The following is a 20,013-nucleotide window of genomic DNA, read 5'->3' on the forward strand; positions in this document are numbered from 1 at the left end:
GCAGTGTCAATGAATTCTTAAAAGTAATAAGGATGTTGTTAATTATAATGAATTGAACGGAATTTAAATGATTTTAGGTGTGTCGAAACCATTTTTTGAAAAAGGGGTCGACTTTTATTTTGAAAACGAAAATGAAAAATGGTAGTCGCCACCAATCATTTTTTATGAGGTGTGATCAGATCACCTTGCAATTTGATCATTTTAATAAGAAGTTCGATTAATTAAAACGATGATTTTGGTCTACGAAATTTAGAAAAACGGGTTCGGAATTCGGTTACGTACGAGGAAGGATTAACACCCTCGTAACACCCAAAATTGACACCTAGTTGATTAATTAATGTCTTAGTGTCGAGAATTGAGAATTTGAAAAGATTTTTAAAATGCTATCCTTTGTTAAAATATTTAAAAAAAATTGAGAAAAGAGCATATTCCACGTTAATCGAGAAAAAGAATTATGTCCTGTAAATTAGGACACAATATCTTAAATCCCAGAAACAAGAATAAACACCGAAAACTATTTATTTTGGAAGAGGTTTGATTATCTCGGTTTTTAGAAAGAAATCATTTTTTGTAAGTTAGAACACAACCTTTCTGTAATTTCCGAGATTATTTAAAAAATTTATGCTTTAAAAACGTTCGTTTATTCAGATTTATCGAGAAAATCAAAACTCCATAAGTTAGGGAACGACTTTTCAAATTTCAAAATATGGAATATTAATTGCTTATAAAAACAAAATCACATATGACGGGAAAACACTAATGTAACACAAATTTGTGGTAAAGTGTAAAAATAAATCATGATGCTAGTATGCATAACCAAATAAATGCAATAATAATAAAAGGACGAGAATAAGAAAATAAATGAAACTAATATATTGATTACAAATAAGAAAAAGAATAATAAGTAAACTAAAAATAATAGTAAACAAATACAAAAATAAATGGTATGTAAACGGCTAAAATAATAATAATAATAATAATAATAATAATAATAATAATAATAATAAAGGAAAGAAAGAAAAGAAGAAAAAAAAAGAGTTTGAAATTGTAAAGGATATAAATAAATAACTAATAATAATATTTGTAATAAGTATATAACACTCTCTAACTCATATCCGTATTCGGAACAGGATTACAGGACATTACCGGTCTGTACAGTTCAATTATAGTCATTTATTAAAATAAATGTTTCTAACCCTGCAAATTAAAACTTCAACCAATACAATTTGCCAACATTTAAATAATCCAAATACACTTAAATATATTCAAATCTTACCAATCTAAAACATTTAATAACCTATATATCCAATAAATCTTTTAAGTATATCACTTACTTTATCAATTATTTCAACTTCATACTATACACCATTGTCAACCATAATTTACTTATTTCATCAATACTTTCATAACCTAGATGTCATCACTTACTTTATCAATTATTTCAACTTCATACTATACACCATTGTCAACCATAATTTACTTATTTCATCAATACTTTCACAACCTAGATGACTCTCATAAGACATCCTAGGTACATGTCATTACCATTAATCAACATACTTTACCTCATTGAATTCGGGATCGGTCTGGGATGCTGATTCAACGGTCTAGCCTTAACTTAACCTGCGCACGGAAACAAACCGTACGCTGAGTATATACTCAGTGGTATTTCTATAATCTGAACACTTAAACAATTATAAAATAAATTAATTTTTATATATTGAACTATTCAAACTCAATGAGTATTCAAACATTCACTTTCTAACCAATGTTTTGGTCTACTTTAAATTCAAAATCATTTATTATTTTTCAATTGCAATTAATCAATCAGAACAATTATTTATTCAGTACTAGTCAGTTATTCGGTAACAATCAATTATTAAATAATAATCAGTTATTCAGTATCAATCAATTGATCGGTTATCCAGTAACAGTCAATTATTCAGTAAAAAATCAAATATACAATAACAATTAAATTATTCAATAACACTCGATCTTTTCAGTTCCTTTATTTACCCCTATTAACATGACTCGGACCTAGACGGATACACGGATCCAACCAACACACCAGTACAGCACATAGTGCCTCATCGGCCGAAGCCAGAATAGTAAAAGTAACAATAGCAGCACGGTACACAGAGTACGTCATCGAAACGAATTCGAAACAGTAACAGTAACAGTATTCAACAAACAAAGTGCTGAATCGGTAACGGTAAAAGTAACAGTATTCGACACACAAAGTGTCGAATCGGTAATGATAACAGTAACAGTATTCGACACACAAAGTGTCGAATCGGTAAAAGTAACGGTAACAGTAACAGTAGTCGGCACATAAGTGCCTGATCAGTAAGCCGGCAAAACCCGTACTCTTCCATATCCTATGGCATGCCAACTATATCCGACTAGCTCGACCAGTTAATAGGGTATTTTAATTCACTTTTCAGCTTTCAATTAATTCATATTTTAATTAATTAACTATGTATTTTCAATTCAATATAATTCCATTCACTTTTCACCAATAAATATTCAATTTCACAATAATCACATTTTCTATCAATTTCATCACATTTCCAACTACATATATTTTCCAATATAACAAAGATTTATTATTCAATTTCCATATCAATATTCATTTCAATTCAAACATTCACATATATTCATAAATCAATTCAATATAATCAATATTCAATCCAATTCAAATAATCATCTCAAAACACCTACTACATATATATATTAAATAATAAATCCAACAATTGAAGTATTAAGTTTGGATTATAGAAATACAAACCATAATTTCGAGCTAACTCTGTTGTCTTTGTCTTTTCCTTGCTTAGCGAGATTTCCGAGACAACATTAGCTACGGAATTAAAATAATTATACCATTAATTTTAGCACTCATTATAACAAATAATTGAATTTCTATTCAATTTACACCTTATTTTCAATTAGGTCCTAACTAATTCATTCACTTTACTAACTTAATTCATACTTTATTTCTATTCAAGTTCCATCCAAACTCAAATTTAACTACTAAATTTTCAGCTTATTTCACTAGTTTCGAAATTTCCTCAAATTAGCCCTTCAACATAAAACTTATGAATTACTTTACAATTCAATCCTTATTTCATTTCTAACTTGAATTTCTATCAATTTAACCCTTATTTCATCATTTTACTCACCATGAACATTATCTAGAAATCTAATAACTTTCAAAATATCAACTTAATTTCATCAAAATCTTGTTCCAAAGCTTCTAAAACATCAAAATTAAGTAAAAATGGCTAAATTGACTTACCTATTAAACTTTAAAGCTTCAAACCTCTAATTTTCCCTTTTTTTTTCTTTCTTTTCTCCTTTCTTTCTTCCCTTCCCCTGCTTCACGTTTGCCTATTCTGTTTCTTTTCTTTCTTTTTGTTTTTTCTTTTTTATATCTATATATAATATAACATTATTTATACTTAAATAATAAGTATTATTTATTAATTACACATGTGTATATTATTAGTACATATGTATTCACTTATCACCATACATTTGTCATATTTTTATTTATTTATTTCATAAAATATTATAATATAATTATTTAATTAATAAATATATTTTATAAATAATAAATATCTACTACTAATTAAATATACATATTACAAATGTATGTATTTAATTTATTACACATGTATTTTATAATTACCACACCTTTGTCACTATTTTAATTTATTTCATAATATAATATAATATTAATAATAATTAATAATTATAACAATAATTTAATATTTAAATAAATATCTATTTATTATCAAATACTTGTATTACAAATGTGTATATTTTATTTATACACCTATATCAAATCATTTTCATACACTTGTCTTTCTTTTATTTATTTCATTTATTTTATTTACCATGCAATTGTCAAAATAATATTATAATATAATTAACATAATTTACAATAAAATAATAATATAATCTAAAAAATCTAGGATTTTATCATGCTATGCCGCCTCATCTAATGAGATAGGCATAATTTCCTACTTGGTCCTATTTATTTTCTATTAATCTATAATTCAACTTTTACCCATTATTCAATTTAGTCCTTTTCTTAGTTACTCTTAATTAAGCTAAATTCACTCAATTAAACTCTAATTAACCACTCGACTAACTTCATAAATATTTTTAATAATTATTTACTAATCTATTTTTAGAAATGGAGACTGAAAATACATTTTTCGATAACCTTAAAATTGGGTCTTTACAAAGTAAATAATCTAAGTTTGAAATTATAAAAGGATATAAGTGAATAAATAATAAAATGATAAGATAAATATATTTAAAGAAAATATTGGGTAAGTAAACACGAAAAGAAATATAATAATAATAGTGATAATGTAAAATTAATTAATTTAACAATAAGATAATAATAACAAATAAGGAAATACAAAAAAAGAAAATAATAATGAGAATAATAATATTAAATTAATTAATCTAAACAATAATAATAAAAGAGGGACCAAATTGAAATTTTAAACAGAGTTTTGGGTAAAATCAAAAATTAAAAAAAGGTAAAGGACCAAATTGAACGCGCGAATAAAAATGAGGGACCAAAATGAGAAATAATCCCCACGCCCAAAACGCATAGCTTCAAGATGGACCAAATTTGAAACGAAATAAATTAAAGGGCAAAAATCAAAATGAAAGAAACTTGATTGTAAAACAATAAAAAAGCGGAAGGGCTAAAAGCATAATTAGCCCTTTCGATTAAAAACACATGGATCCTGAGGGAAAATTGGTCGAGTCACGGGTCAGAGGCCAAAACGACGTCGTTTTGGCCTATGAACTCAACTTTCAAAACCGTCATTTAATGGTTGCTATTTAAGATAAAATTTCAGGGTTTTTTTTTTTCATTTTTAACACTGTCCTCCAAAAAAAAAAAGAAAACCTCTCAATCCTCTCTCCCTCTCTAGAATCCGGCCAAAGGTTCGACCACCAACTACCACGCCGGTTGCCGGTCGCCGAAGATGGAAGGCGAAAAGTCGCCTTTTTTTCGGCTAAATCAAAAGAGGTAAGTTTCTTTTTTTCTTTTTTTTTTTTTACTCTTTTTGATATATATATATATATATATATATGTAGTTTTTTACAAAAAAGAAATAAAGAAATATGTATGTGTATATAAACGGTTTCGTAAAAAAGGAAAAACAAGGAAAAAAAGAAAGACCTTAGCACGCTTCTAACTTTGTTTATTCTTTTTCAAATACTTGTTGTTTTTCTTTTGGTGTGTTTGAATCTGTGTTTTTTTTTTGTTGTTGTATTTTTGTCCCCAAAATCGAATCAAAATACATTGGGTTCATATGGCTTTATAGCCATTTATAACTTGCTTTAACTAAAATGATTATTCTGCATTTTTTTGCAGGTAAACGGGCAGTGCTGACGGTGCTGCAGTGGCGACGTCAAAATGGTAGAGGGCGGTGGCTAGTGGCGGCTGATCAGAAGACCCTAGGTGCGGCGCACCTAGGGTTTAGTTATTATTATTTGTTTTTTCTAATTTTGGGCTGTATTGTTGGGCTTGGTTTAGGGCTTTGTAATTGGGTCTAAAGTTTGGGTTTGGTTGGGATTGGGTTTAGTTTGGGCTGATGGTTTAGTTGGGGTTTAGTTTGGGCTGATGGTTTAGTTGGGCTTCGGGTTTTGAAATTGGGTTTAAAGTTTGGGTGTGTTTAGCCCGGGCTAAAATTGGGCCTTACAAGGTGTAATGGTATACAAGATTGTCAAAAGATTATTTTTTTAAATTAAGCTTCTCTCATTTTTTTTCATTAAATTGAATCGGACAATTTTAATTTGTGAAATCATTTGATCAATTTTAATCTTTAGAAACTAACAACAATGTTGACATGACCGTTAAATGCCATTAAATCAGCCAATGGATGCTGATTTAGTATTGCCGCATCTGAAAAAAAAATCAATTTTTTTCATAAAAATTAAAAAATATTTTAAAAAATTTAAGTTTAAAATGAATCTAGATAAATGGTTGTCCAAATGTATTTGAACACGCCACTCGTTCGTTCATTTTCTTTCTAAAATTATAAAGAAAATTATTAAATTATAAAATATCATTAAATTTTATAAAAGTAATTTAATGATATAATCTCATGGAATACTTGTTATAAAGAGAATGTATCATTTTTTAATGAAAATTTAATCGATATTTTAAATTTTCATAAATGAAAAAATTAAGTATCATTTCCAATTTAATTTTCATAAATAAATTAGACCTTCTTTGATATTTTATAATATTTTATAATTTTAATGATTATATATATTTATAATTTTAGAATGAGATTAAATAAACTCGTGTGTAGACTAAAAGGAACATGGACAACTATTTGTCTAGTGCTAAGGTTCTTTTCTGTCTTTGTCTCCCCTCTTGGGAGTAATTCTTCTATATTTATAAGGCTTGATTTCCTAATGTGACATGGTAGGAGATAATTAGGTGCCATGCATATGACACATGCTCCTCTTAGACTCGACACGTATCCTTAGACATGTCTTTTTAGTAGAATTCACACCTAGGTATTATCATAAAAAGCGACCAATGCATGCATGTCCTTTGTGCTCCACCTCACAAGGTGGAGAGATGCGATGAGATCACCTCGCGAGGTTGTCATATCGGTAGGGCGATCCATCTTGCAGCACGCACATCTCCCTTGTACTCCATCTCTCGAGGTGGCGAGAAGCGATGGGGTGTTTCACCTCGTGAGGAGGGTTGGATTCCAGGTCAGGCTCGCACATCTCCCACGTACTCCATCTTATGAGATGGCGAGAATCAATAGGGCTTTTCACCTCGAGAGGAGGGTTAGGTTCTAGATTAGGCTTGCACATCTCCCTTGTACTCCATCTTGCAAGGTGGTGAGAAGCAATGGAACGTTCCACCTCATGAGGAAGGTCAAATTTAGGGTTGTGAGGATGGGTCGAATCAAGGGTTGAGAGGTCAAGCTTGCACATCTCCCTTGTAAACCATCTCGCGAGGTGGCGAGAAGTGATGGGACGTTCCGCTTTGCATGGAAAGTTGAATTTCAAGTTGTAAGGGCAGGTTGGATTTCAGGTTGTGAAGTTGACCGTCACAAGATGTGCGAGTGTTTGAATTAGAAATACTACAGCAAAAAAAGATAGAAAACTAAAAGTAAGCAGTGGTGTCTGCAAGTATATGAATCAAATTATAATATAGTAAAGTGTTACAATGAAACTGTAGCGGCTCGATTTTCAGTGGTGTCCAAAATAGTGGTTCGAGGCCACCAAATTTGGCAAGTAAGTTTGTAAATATTATTATTTAATATTTACGAGTCAAACATGGTTTTAAAAAGGTTTTTGAATTAGTAATTTGTGTTTTATAATGATTTCGTAGGTTAAATGGCTTTAGAAAGTGAGGTATCGGGACCTCGTTTTTATACACCGAGCCGTAGATATTTTTATAAATATTTATAGAGTGTCATTAAGGTAGTATTAAAGTTTCGTTGAAAAATTTTAACGTTTCGATAGTTAATTAATTAAAAAGACCTAAATTAAAAAAGGTGCAATACTTGCCAATTATAATAATTAAGTAACTAAATGGTTTAATTAATAAATGAGGGAGGACTTAAGAAATAATTATGCATAAATTAAAAGATGAGGCAGCATAAGGAGGAAAAAATAATAAAATAAAACCAATTAATGGTAAAATAGTAAATAAATTGAAATAAAAAAACAAACAAATTGGATTTTAAGGATTTCTAGACATTTCTTCATCTAGGCCAAAACAGCCATAGGAGAAAGAGTTTAAGCTAGTTCTTCATATTTTGGCTTCATGTGAGTTCAATTCTTACCCATTTCTTATAATTTTTATGTTTTTGAGATTGTTACAATTAGGTGCAACTAAACCTTACCTTAGATTTGATTTTGTTAAAAATTTTGGAAGTTTCCATTGATGAATCTATATGATTTTAGTTATTGAATGATGAATTTGAGATGTTGATTGATATTTAAAAGTATTTTGTAAAGGAATTTTGATGAAATTATGATTTGGGGACTAAATTGAGAAGATAATAAATTCATGGAAAAATTTTAAATTTTATGAAATTCATGGACTGCTATTGATATATATGAAAATTAGCTAGGCTTAAAATAAGGATTAAATTGTATGAATTTCATTTTTCGAGCCTAGAGACTAAATCGTAATTAATTAAAAGTATAGGGGCAAAATGATGATTTTGCCAAAGATGTGTATTGGACTGAATTGAATATGAAATATATTAAATTGAGGTTAAATTCATTCATATAGATCTGGATAGACCTAATACGGAGTTAGATCGGGGCAAAGAAAAAGTATCGGATTAGTAGCCTACGAATCTACGTACACTTGTCGAGGTAAGTTTGTGTAACTAAATTGTATATTTATATGTTTTAAATTGAATATTATTGTATGAAATTTTTACAAATTTCCATGTGTATTTATTAATCACATATCTGATAAGTATCGTATCCTATTTGAACCTTAGAAAATCGATGGATACAAATGACATGTCATTAAGGGTTCCCGATTGGTTGTGGTCCTGCATGTGTTATGGACACACCATGGCTCTCACGAGCTTTTTGATATTTGGCTCGCTAGAACTTCCCGTTATACAACTCACATGAGCTTCCCGTTACATGGCTCGAAAGAGCTTCCCGTTTACATGCTCGTATGGGCATACCTGTATATGAATTAACGGATTACAGATTTGTACATCTTATACTACTCGTATATCCAACAATATTTTAAACTGTTCAACGGGCAATGTTCTGTTATAAGAAAATGTGAATCCGATACGAACGGTTATCAGTATATACATGAAATTACAAGGAAATGATATTACATGATATATTGAAATATGAGATGGATGATACATGTATGGAACTTGCTTGGTGACTATGTTCAACCATGTTTATGGGTTTTTATATGTGTTTACATGGCTAACATGATGAAGATATGTGTTTAGGCTTTTGGCCAAGTTGATTTGGATATTTCGTGTATGCTTACCTTATATGTGAAATAATGGTAAGTTAGATTCCATGTTATATGAACTTACTAAGCATTAAATGCTTACTCTGTTTTATTTTCCCTGTTTTATAGTAATTTGGAAGCTCAATTTGGTTGGAAGCTGGTCAGAGCAACTGCACACTATCCATCGGCCTTTTTGGTATACTTAGTAAATCAATTTTGATTATAATGGCATGTATAGGTTAATTTGGCCAAATGTTGGCATGTAAATGTTTTGTTGTGATTAGTCATTTGAATGGCTTGTGTTTGATATATTTTGATATATATATATATATATATATATATATATATATATGCTTATCATGTTTGATGTGTGTTTGATATGTTTGAGTGATGGTGAACTTATAAGTATATTGATGATTGGTTTGAATTGGTATATTTGGCATACTTATGCAGATATGTGGTTGGACCAATAGGTGATTGTGGATGTTGATTGACATGTTATAAGATGTTATTTGAGGTGCCTAAAGGCATATTGGTTGTATGTTGTGATAACACATGTTTAAGACATGATTTTGGCTTGATTAGAATGTCTTGTTATGACTTATTGATGTTTAAAATTGTTGAGTTAGGTTTAAGACAAGTTGGGCGAGAAAATGGTTTGGAAATGGCCTCTTTTTGTCCACACGGGCAAAGACATGGGCGTGTGTCTCAGCGGTATGTGACACATGGCCAGGTGACACGACCATGTGTCCTCTGTATCTTTAATTTGCACAAAACAAAATACTCACACGGCTTAGCACACAAGTATGCAGCTTGGCCGTGTGACCCAAGTTAGAGAGCTTCTAAGTTTGGACACGGGCTGGGACACAGCCAAGTGTTCCTATTTCAAATGCCCACACGGGCTGAGACATGGGCGTGTCTTTTGGCCGTGGGAGCCACAGGGCCTAACCACACAAGTGTGTGTCCCCTGCACTGTTGAAAATTTTTAATATTTTCTGAAAAATTCTTTGAGCACTCGATTTAGTCCCGACTTGTTTCGAAAGTGTATTTTGGGCCTCGAGGGCTCACATAAAGGACATTATGCTTGATTTTGATTCGTTTCTAATATGAATGTTGTATGATATGAAATATTTGTTTATTTATTTTGTAAATTTTGGTAATGCTTTCTAACCCTGTTTCGATGATGGATACGGGTTAGGGGTGTTACATTTATTGGTATCATAGCTACAATTTTGTCGATTCTTGGACTAGCGTAGCATATACGAGTCTAGCTATACATGCCATTATATAACCCGTGATAGTGTGATATCTCCTGACCATTTTAAAATATGTTTTCATATAGTAATGTCATCCAACCAAGATGATTCCGAAGAAACTGAAAGTAATGCTCAAGCCTCTGTGGAAAGAGTAGCTTTGAGTAGTAGGAGGCCTATATCTGAAGGCCGAGGAGGAGAGGCTAAAGAAGCCTTCTTCCAAAAGATGAATGAATTGTTTGCTGAGTTTGTACGAACAAATCCGGCTGTACAACAACCTCCACCTCCTCCTGTTCCTCAACCGGTTCCCGATATTTCTTAAAGTACAGAACTTATCAAAGTTGGCAAGTCTCTTGTTGATAAAATCCGTATAAGTACGGAGCAGAAGAATTTCGAGCTATAGTTGAGGATGATCCTGAAAGATCTAAGTTTTGGCTAGAAAATACTATTGGAGTTCTTGATGAATTATTTTGTACACCGGTTAAATATATTAAATGTACAATGTCTTTGTTAAAAGATTCAGCTTATCGGTGGTGGAACACATTAATTTTTGTTGTGCCGAAAGAAAGGGTCACCTGGGAATTCTTTCAAACCAAGTTCCAAAAGAAATACATCAGTTAGAGGTTTCTTGACCAGAAACGTAAAGAATTCTTGAAGCTTAAATAGAGTCATATGACAATATCTGAATATGAATGAGAATTTTTTTGATTGAGCAAATATGCTAGAGAATGAATTCCGACTGAAATTGCAATGTGTAAGTGGTTTGAAGATGCTTTAAACGAAGATATAAAACTGTTAGTTGGGATTCTTGAGTTAAAAGAATTTGTTGTATTGGTTGATTGGGCATATAAAGCTTAAAAGCTGAGCAAAGAGAAAAGACAAGCTGAGATGGAAGCCAAAAATCCAAGTAAAAGACTGATGGGAAAGTTATACCAATCAACATAAAAGAAATTAAAGAAATATCATGACCGCTCTACTACTTCTGCGGGATATTCCGGTAGAGATAGAAGTACTCGACGCTCCAATCCTAGATCTCAAGCTACATTTGTAGTGAGTACGGGTAGTGTTAGAAACATCAAACCTAAGTGCAAACACTGTAACAAACTACATTTTGGTGAATGTCGAATGAAGAGTGGAGCTTGTTTTAGATGTGGTTCCTTTGACCCTTGTCTTAGAGATTGGCCGGAGAAATCTGAAAAAGAGAGTATGCAAACTTCGAGACTGAGCAACACAGTTGCAAGAGGTAGACCACCTTATAATCCTGGAAATACGAGTGGTAGTTGTGGTGTGACAAAAGACTCCACTTTAGGATCCGAAGCACGAGCACCAACTAGGACTTATGTTATTTGTGCACGTGAATATGCTTCTGTGCCAGATGTTATTACCGGTACTTTATCTCTTATTGATACTGATGTAACTACTTTAATTGATCTCGGTTCAACTCATTCATATATTTGTACGAATTTAGTGTTTAGTAAAAATTTACCTATTGAGCCCATTAAATTCGTGGTTAAAGTATTGAACCTTCTAGGCTAGTATGTGATGGTTGATAAAATTTACAAGAATTGTCCGTTAATGATACGGGGTTATTCTTTCCCGGCCTATTTGATGCTATTACCATTCGATGAATTTAATGTGATATTGAGTATGAATTGGCTAACTTTACATGATGCCATGGTAATTTGTAAACAGAAACATATTGTATTAAAATGTCAGAATGGTGAAATGCTTTGTATTGAATAAGATAAATTGGACTGGTTGTTTAATGTGGTATCAGCTATGTCAGCACAAAGTTATGTGAGAAAAGGTTGTAATGCTTATCTTGCTTATGTGTTGGACACTAAAGTATCTGAGTTGAAGATTAAGTTAGTGCCAGTGGTTTGTGAGTATCCTGTTGTGTTTCCAACAGAGTTACCTAGATTACCGTCGGTCAGAGAAGTCGAATTTGCTGTAGATTTGGTACTGGGAACAACATTGATATCGATAGCACCATATAGAATGGCTCCTAGATAATTAAAAGAATTGAAAGCACAGTTGCAAGAACTGACTAATAGGGGTTCTGCTCGACCTACTTTTTCACCTTAGGGTGTACCAATTCTATTTGTTAAGAAGAAGGATGGATCATTAAGATTATGCATTGACTACCATCATCTTAACAAAGTTACAATTAAGAATAAATATCCGCTGCCTCGCATTAATGATTTGTTTGATCAGTTGAAAAGTGCCACAGTGTTCTCGAAGATTGATCTTTGTTTTGGCTATTATCAGCTACGAGAGAATGAATCTAATGTGCCGAAAAGAACATTCAGAACCATGTACTGACATTATGAATTTCTTGTGATGTCGTTTGGTTTAACTAATGCACCTACGGTATTTATGGATTTGATGAATTGAATTTTCAGACCGTAGTTTGATAGATTGTTTGTGGTATTTATTGATGATATTTTGGTATATTCCTAAGATGAGACTAAACATGCTGAGCATTTGAGAATTGTTTTGCAAACTTTGTGAGATAAACAACTGTATGTTAAATTTAGCAAATGTAAATTTTGGCTTCGAGAAGTTAGTTTTTTAGGGCATATAGTATAGGCTGAAGGCATCAAAATTGATTCGAATAAAATTTCAGCTATTGTTAACTAGAAACCACCAAAAAATGTGTCAGAAATTTTTTGAGATTAGCTGGTTATTATCGGAGATTTGCAAAAAGATTTTTGATGATAGCTACACCGATGACACGACTATTACAGAAAGATGTGAAATTTGAATAGACTGATAAATGTCAGCAAAGCTTTGATCAGTTGAAAGCCCTGTTAACTGAAGCACCAGTTCTGGTTCAGTCTAAATCGAGTAAGGAATTTGTGATTTACAGTGACACGTCATTAAATGGTTTAGGCTGTGTTTTGATGCAAGAAGGTAAAGTAATAGCTTATGCCTTCAAACAGTTGAAGCTACATGAAAAGAACTATCCGACATATGATTTAGACATCTATTATTTTGGCACTGAAAAAAATTTGGTAGCACTGTTCGTTCGGTGAAAAATGTCATATATTTACCGATCATAAGAGTTTAAAGTATCTGATATCACAAAAAGATTTTAATTTGAGACAACATAGATGACTTTAATTATTGAAGAATTATAAGTTTATTATTGATTATCATCCGGGAAAAGCAAATGTAGTTGCAAATGCTCTAAATAGAAAATCTTTGTTTGCTTTACGAGCATTGAATACCCGATTGTCATTGTCTGATGATGGCTCAATTTTAGTCGAGCTAAAGGCTAAACTGATGTTTCTACAGTAGATCTGCGAAGCTTAAAAATGTGATAATGAATTGAAAGCTTCTCAAAATTTCAAATAGGACCCGATGATTGATTGTTATTTAGAGGCAGAATTTGTGTACCGAAGAACCCAAAGCTTGTACATAAAATTTTACACGAAGCTCATAATGGTAGTATGGTTGTTCATCCGGGAAGTAATAAAATGTACAATGATTTGAAACAGATGTACTGGTGGCCGGAAATGAAACGTGATATTTCTGATTCTGTATCTAGATGTTTAATATGTCAGTAAGTAAAAGCTGAACATCAGGTATCTTCGGGACTGTTACAGCCAGTGATGATACCCGAATGGAAATGGGATAGAGTTACAATGGATTTTGTATTGGGGTTACCCCTATCTCTGAAAAAAAAGATGCCATTTAGGTTATCGTCGATTGTTTAACGAAGTCTACACATTTTATTCCTGTACGTATGGAATTCTCTCTAGACAGATTAACAGAATTGTATATTTCGGAGATTGTCAGACTGCATGAAGTGTCACTCTCCATTATTTCTGATAGAGATCCGAGATTCAGATTGCTATTTTGGGAAAAGATATAGGAAGCTCTGGGTATCGGATTACATTTTAACACTGTATTTCATCCTCAGATTGATGGTCAGTCAGAGCGTGTGATCCAAATTCTTGAAGATATGTTTCGGTATTGTGTTTTAGAATTCAAAGGTAATTAGGAGAAATATTTGCCGTTAGCCAAATTTTTATATAATAATAGTTTTCAGTCGAGTATAAATATGGCACCGTATGACGCTCTGTATGGTCATAAATGTCGAACTCAGTTATATTGGACTAAGCTCAGTGAGAAAAAGATACACGAGGTTGATTTGATCAGCGAGACTAAAGAAAAAGTAAAAGTAATTCGAGATAGCTTGAAACTAGCTTTTGATCGTCAGAAATGTTATGCGGATCTCAAACGTAAAGAAATAGAGTTTCAAGTTGGCGACAAAGTATTTTTGAAAGTTTATCCCTGGAAGAAAGTTCTCTGGTTCAGTCATAAAGGAAAGTTGAGTCCACGATTTATCGGGACGTATGAGATTACAGATAGAATCAGACCTGTTGTGCACCGATTAGCTTTACCTTCAGAACTAGAAAAGATTCAAAATGTCTTTCATGTTTCTATGTTACGATGGTATTTATCAGATCCTTCAATGTTATTCTCCGACGGAAGTTGAAATTTAGTCTAACATGAGATATGGTAAGGAATCGATTAAAATTCTGGCACGAGAAGTGAAAGAATTGAGAAATAAAAAAGTAGCTTTAGTAAAACTTCTCTGGCAATGACACGAAATAGAAAAAGCTACCCGGGAACCCGAAGAAACTATGAGAAAACAATATTCGAACCTTTTTAGTAGTAAGATTTTTTAGGACGAAAATTATTTAGGGAGAGAATTGTAACAACCCGATTTTCATTGGTGTCGGGAATAATGGTTCGAGACCACCAAATTCATCAAGTAAGTTCATAAATATTAAATATTACGAGTCAAATATGGTTTTTAAAAGGTTTTTGAATTAGTTATTTGCGTTTTATAATGATTTATTAGGTCAAGTGGTTTTAGAAAGTGAGGTATCAGGACCTTGTTTCTATAAACTGAGCTGTAGATATTTTTATAAATATTTACGGAGTGTCATTAAGGTAGTATTAAAGTTTCATTGAAAAATTTTAACGTTTTGATAGTTAATTAATTAAAAAGGATTAAATTAAAAAAGGTACAAAACTTGCAAATTTTAATAATTAAGTGACTAAATGGTTTAATTAATCAATGAGGGATGACTTAAGAAACAATTATGCCTAAAATAAACAATCTTCATATTTTAGCTTCATGTGAGCTCAATTCTTACTCGTTTCTTATAAATTTTTTATGTTTTTAAGATTATTACAATTAGGTCCAACTAAACCTTACCTTAGTTTTTAATTTTGTTCAAAATTTTGGAAGTGACAATTGATGAATCTATATGATTTTAGTTATTAAATGATGAATTTGAGATGTTGATTGATATTTAAAAGTATATTGTTAAGGAATTTTGATGAAATTATGATTTAGGGACTAAATTGAAAAGATGATAAATTCATGGAAAAATTCTAAATTTTAGGAAATTCATAGATTGCTATTGATATATATGGAAATCGGCTCAGCTTGAAATAAGGATTAAATTGTATGAATTTCATTTTCTGAGCCTAGGGACTAAATCATAATTAATTAAAAGTATAGGGCCAAAAAGGTAATTTTTCCAAAGATGTATATTGGATTGAATTGAATAGGAAATATATTAAATTGAGTTAAACTCATTTGTATAGATCTGGATAGACCCAATACAGAGTTAGATCGGGGTAAAGAAAAAGTATCGGATTAGTAGCCTACGAATCTACGCACACTTGTTGAAGTAAGTTCGTGTAACTAAATTTTATATTTATATGTTTTAAATTGAATATTATTGTATGAAATTTGTATAAATTGCCATGTGTATTTCTTGATCACATATCTGATAAGTATCGTGTCCCTTTTGAACCTTAAAAAATCGATGGATACAAATGACATGTCATTAAGGGTTCCTGATTGGTTGTGGTCCTGCATGTGTTGTGGACACACCATGGCTCCCAGGAGCTTCCTGATATTTAGCTCTCATAAGCTTCCCGATTAATGGCGCTCTTGAGCTTCCCGATATTTGGCTGGCAAGAGCTTCCCGTTACATGGCTCGAAAGAGCTTCCCATTTACATGCTCGTATGGGCATACCTGTAAATGAATTGACGGATTACAGATTTGTACATCTCGTGTGTACTACCCATGTATCCAATGATGTTTTAAAAGGTTCAACAAGCAATGTTCTATTATAAGAAAACGTGAATTCAATACGAACTATTATCAGTAGATACATGAAATTACAAGGAAATGATATTACATGATATATTGAAATATGAGATGGATGATACATGTATGGAACTTGCTTGGTGACTATGTTCAACCATGTTTATGGGTTATTATATGTGTTTACATGGCTAACATGATGAAGATATGTGCTTAGGCTTTTGGCCAAGTTGATTTGGATATTTCTTGTATGTTTACCTTATATGTGAAATAATGGTAAGTTAGATCCCATATTATACGAATTTACTAAGTATTAAATGCTTACTCTTTTATTTTCCATATTTTATAGTAATTCAGAAGCTTATTTTGGTTGGAAGCTAGTCGGAGCAACTTCACACTATCCATCAGCCTTTTCGGTATACTTAGTAAATCAATTTTGATTATAATGGCATGTATATGTTAATTTGGCCAAATGTTGGTATGTAAATGTTTTGTTGTGATTAGCCATTTGAATGACTTGTGTTTGCTATATTTTGATATATATATATGTATATATATATGGCTTATCATGTTTGATGTTTGTTTGATATGTTTGAGTGATGGTAAACTTATAAGTATATTGATGATTAGTTTGAATTGGTATATTTGGCATACTTATGTAGATAAGTGGTTGGACCAATAGGTGATTGTGGATGTTGATTGACATGTTATAAGATGTTATTTGAGGTGCCTAAAGGCATATTGGTTGTATGTTGTGATAACACAAGTTTAGGACATGATTTTGGCTTGATTAGAATGCCTTGTTATGACTTATTCATGTTTAAACTTGTTGAGCTGGGTTGAACACGAGTTGGGCGAGAAAATGGCTTGGAAATGGCCTATTTTTGCCCACACGGGCAGAGACGCATGTGTCTCAGCCATGTGTGACACACAACAAGGTGACACGGCCATGTGTCCCCTGTATATTTAATTTGCACAAAATAGAATGCTCACACGGCCTAACACATGGGCGTGCGGCTTGGCTGTTTGACCCAAGTTAGAGAGCTCCTAAGTTTGGACACGGGCTAGGACACGGTCGTGTGTCCTTATTTCGAATGCCCACTTAGAAATCATAATTCATACATATTTTTATCCCATACTTAGTACGTTTATGAATAATTTCTCCTTAGATTTGGTGAATTCGATGCTCCTAATCCTTTAATTTCATGTTTTATTCTCAGGAAAGCATAGGAGAGTAAAAAGAGTGAGAAATAGGCAAAAAAACGGAGAAAACAGGCCAACATGGGAAAACAACATGGCCTGGGCTTCCTTACACGGGTAGACCACACGCCCGTGCCTATTTAACAGCCTTAACCACGGCTTGAAGCTATTGCCCACGGGGTGTCACTGTCGAGCCTAAATTTAGTTCTATTCAAAAAAGGCCACTTTTGAGGGTTTGGAGGCATTCTAAAGCCTATATAACCACCTTAGAGGAGGATTAAAGGGGACATGCAGAGTAGAAAGCAAGGAATTACTCGAAGAAAGCCGATTGATCCATCTCAGAAGCCGGATTCACATTCAAGATGGAAAATCTCCCTTCAATTTCCCTCAGGAGTTTTTAGGTTTTCTTTATGTTTTGTATTTATTATTCTTCTGAGATATTTTCCTTTACAATTATGAGCTAAACCCCCTAAATACCTAAGGGGAATGAAACTTAAGATGAATCTTGTTATTATTTTCTGAATTTTATGATAAATATTTAACTTGTTCGTAATTATGTGTTCTTAATTCTTGCTTCAATATTTCAAGATATTGTTTTAAGTTTATGCGCTTATTCAGAGGAGCAAATTCCCTGTCTAAGAGTAACTTTGTCATAATTAAATAGAGTTGATTGCACGCCTAGACATAGGGTGACAAGATTTTTTCGGATTAGGGTGAAACCTAATAAGGAGATCCATAGATCGAGTTAATGCGACACTAAGGAGTTAATTAGAAAGAGATTTCAATTAATCAACCTAGGGTTAGACATTATTAGTCTCAAGAGAGATATAACTTAAGGATTTCTACGGAACAAATCGAATGAATAAATCGTCCCATTCAGAGTCAAATAACAAGTGAAGTCTAGGTGGATTTTTCCTGGGTATTGTCTTAATCAATCAGTTTTTCCTAAAAGTATTTTCCTTAAATTTTCTCTCTGTGCACCCTTGGTTTAGTTAATTAAGTTTAGGTAAATAAATCCCTTAATTTTTAGTCTAGATAATAAAAAGAAAGTAATTACTAGTACTTTTAGTTCCTTTGGGTTCGACAATCCGGTCTTGCTAAAGCTATACTACTGTTCGATAGGTATACTTGTCTTTATCGTGATAATAGTTAGTTTTAAGAACGATCAATTATAAATATTTAAAACTTGTAGCGAATATCACGTATCAAGTTTTTGGCGCCATTGCCGGTTAATTGAGATATTTGGAACACTCATTTTTTATTACTTTAACCATTTATTTTATTGCAATTTAAACTTTATTTTTGTTTTTCTTACTAAATTTTCCTTTATTCCTTCTGGCAGGTTTTTATAGTTTATGACTAGAAGAAACTAGTCAGAACCATTACTCTTTGATAGTGAGATTGAAAGAACAGCTTGCAGAAACCAAGGAGAAATAAGGCGAAGCCTAAGATACATAGAGGGAGAGCAAGAGGATGATACTCACACCACAACCGAGGAGATGGCTGAAATACGGAAAAATCAGATACCTCCTGCGATTGCTGATGATCCAGTAAATCAGAATCCTGTTCCACGCACTATGTATGATTATGCTAAACCTTTTTTACAGGAACTGAACCGAGTATAGTTAGGCCTACTATTGCTGCAAATAATTTTGAACTGAAATCTAACACAATTCAAATAATACAATAGTTTGTTCAATTTGATGGTTTGTAGTATGAGAATCCAAATACTCATTTGGCGAATTTCCTGGAATTCTGCGATACTTTTAAAATCAATGGCGTTTCTGATGATGCCATACATCTTCAGTTGTTTCCATTCTCATTGAGGAACAAAGCTAAACAATGGTTGAACTCGTTACCACGAGGGTCAATCACTACTTGAGAACAAATGACCGAAAAGTTTTTACTTAAATATTTTTCGCCAGCTAAAACGGCTAAGTTGAGGAATGATATCTCTTCTTTTGTGCAGATGGATTTAGAAACACTTTATGATACATGGGAGAGATACAAAGACCTACTACATGGGTGCCCTCAACATGGGTTACCACTTTGGCTATAGGTTCAAACATTTTACAATAGAGTGAACCCCTCAACTAGATAGATAATTGATGCAGCTGCTGGTGGAACCATCAACAACAAAACACCTGAAGAGGCTTACAAATTTATAGAAGAAATGTCACTGAATAATTATCAGTGGCAAGTTATAAGGACAAAGCTGACTAAAGCAGCCGGCGTTTTTAATGTCGATTCAATTACTATGCTCTCAAATCAGGTAGAACTTTTGAACAGGAAGATTGATGGTTTACTTGGTTCTTCACAAGTACAGCCATTGATGAGATGTGATTCAAGCGGAGGAGGAGTACACATAAATGATCCAACATTCAATCCTAGCACAATATATGGGTAATAACAATTCTAGACC

The 20,013-nt window shown here is 32.3% G+C and overlaps 1 non-coding gene across 1 annotated transcript; it reads right to left on the reverse strand.

Annotated features, from left to right (window-relative positions):
• Positions 1-19,527: 19,527 nt before the first annotated feature.
• On the reverse strand, positions 19,528-19,634 carry LOC128284865 (small nucleolar RNA R71). The gene has a single exon (XR_008275285.1). It is a non-coding gene; the product is annotated as a small nucleolar RNA R71 (small nucleolar RNA).
• Between the last annotated feature and the right edge of the window lie 379 nt (positions 19,635-20,013).

This window comes from Gossypium arboreum, chromosome 11, assembly GCF_025698485.1.
Source record: "Gossypium arboreum isolate Shixiya-1 chromosome 11, ASM2569848v2, whole genome shotgun sequence".
Lineage (NCBI taxonomy): Eukaryota > Viridiplantae > Streptophyta > Magnoliopsida > Malvales > Malvaceae > Gossypium > Gossypium arboreum.